The sequence below is a fragment of the Limulus polyphemus genome, unplaced genomic scaffold (assembly GCF_000517525.1).
Source record: "Limulus polyphemus unplaced genomic scaffold, Limulus_polyphemus-2.1.2 Scaffold44, whole genome shotgun sequence".
Lineage (NCBI taxonomy): Eukaryota > Metazoa > Arthropoda > Merostomata > Xiphosura > Limulidae > Limulus > Limulus polyphemus.
The window spans coordinates 1,137,062-1,139,299 of NW_013665654.1; positions in this window are offsets into that span (position 1 = coordinate 1,137,062).

The following is a 2,238-nucleotide window of genomic DNA, read 5'->3' on the forward strand; positions in this document are numbered from 1 at the left end:
TACCGCTGTGCCACCGGGGGGACTGGCGTAATGGAATCTTAGCTTAGGATATACATGTACTTATCTGTAGTCAGAGTACCATCAATTTTATGCAGATCATCAACACTGTTAGCTGGGTTACAGCCAACAAACTTATCTGTTCATTGACTCTGCTACTATTCTTCTCCTCGCGGACGAGCAAACTGTCGCTGATTATTGTTGAATATTTCCAACTCGGATCCACCAGTAAATAATTTTGTTTGTTTATTGTTAAGCATAAAGCTACGCAATGGATTATCTATGTTGTGCCCATAGCAGATACAGAAACCCAATCTTTAAAGTGATAAGCCTTCAGACTTACCGCTGAGCCATCAAAGGACTATCTGTAAATAGCACGCGTTTTCAATCTTACTCATTACACTGTTTGTATTCTGATGCCAATCTCAACTTTTTTATTTGACTACCTCTTCTCAATGGAAGTTTATCGAACAGCTACATGTCGACTGAGACCACTTCATGTTAATATGTACCTTATTTTTCTTGAAGTCGTTAGCAAAATCTGAACTGACCGTCGTTTATCTCGTAAGAAACATACTCTAAGAGATTTATCCTGACTTTTAAAGGCTTCGGTTTTATACTCGTCCACTTATGTTATTAGCAGGGATAGTTCCACATAGTTTTTTTAGAGTCTTTCATACAACTTCTGCTGAAACATGGAGTGTTGCTGTAATTCTCCCCATGGAAACTGATTTTCACATGCTATATTTTAGTGTTAGAAGCCATTATTCTACTACTACTACTACTGTTAGGTATAGTATGATTGTTTATACATTTATAGACTTTATTCAAATGTGGTACTTTCTGATTGACGAGATGACAAACAATCACATTGTAAACTGACGATACGTGACTGTATTCCGATGCAGTTCATTTGGAGACGATAAAGTCGAAATAGTATTTGATTTCCTATCTTTTTCCTCAACATTTCCAATATTCTGTTAATGAAATTAACTTTAAAGAAAGACACATAAAAAGTAATAATTTACTTCATATACTGTCTCTGAAAAACCTAAGGGTAAAAACTCACCTTCTGTAGCTCGCTGGTATTCCCTCAAGGCAGTCTAACCGTTTGTTCACCAAGCATTTGGTATGGTATGTAAGTTATAAAATCATAGCTACATTTCAAAATATGCTTACGGTGTTTTTTTATTGTGACTCTAAACACAAGTTTCGCATTTTTGTTTTACCTAAATCAATAAGCAGACTCACAAGTTATAGAAACTTAAGTTTGATCATTTCCTGCCAAAGATAAAAATACGACAGAGCTTAAATTTCGAAATGTATTAGGTATACGTTTTGGAATAATAAACACTTCATTTGAAAGATACCTGCAAAAATCTTTTAGTGCTATGATATGAAAACAACAAATATACATATGCTTCTTCTAGAGCCTTGTTCTTGTTGATTACCATTGCATTGAAAATTCTCCAATCGCCAGGTTTGGAGATAACAAGTGTACAAGCTGTTTATTAATCACCCTATCTAGACTGTTCCATCTTGTGGACCACGATGACAAAACATACTGACATGAGCTTTATATATTTATCTCTTGAATACGACGACGCTCATTGCCCTACAATCGTTGATCGCACTGCGTTAATATCAAAGTATAGAAGTTTGAAATGACTAGTTCACGACATATAAAACGGTGTCTGTCTGAGTACTCAACCACATGCCAGTGTAAGGCAATAGTTAATTTACACGCCTAAGAATGTCGATTGCAGTCCACTGTTATAACTTCGAAACGAGGAATATAAGTACATCTAGTAAACATTATATTTTATGAAAACAGTTTATGACTTAGCAACTAGAAATGTTCTCTTTAAAGTAGCGATTTAGTAAAAAATAACGTTTTAAATTTAGCTTTACTTCTGGTAACTGAAGCGTAAGCAGAGCTTTTAATTGCGTGCGCTTATTGTATGTTGGTCAATCAGCACAATGGTTCAAGAACAGTTAAAAACAGCATCTTAAAACATTATAGACAACTCCTGTAATGTATGATACCAAATTCTGGAAATGTGCTTAAATAGTTAATCTGAACTGGTATCTAGCTCACTTTCAGAGCTTGTAAGATTGGTTTACAACATTGCATTATTATATCAGTCATACAGAAGGCTAAGTAGTTTACATTAAAACATTCAGCAAGCCACATGACAGTCAAAGCCGATATAAAACCGCGGAGAAACAGAATGTATCAGA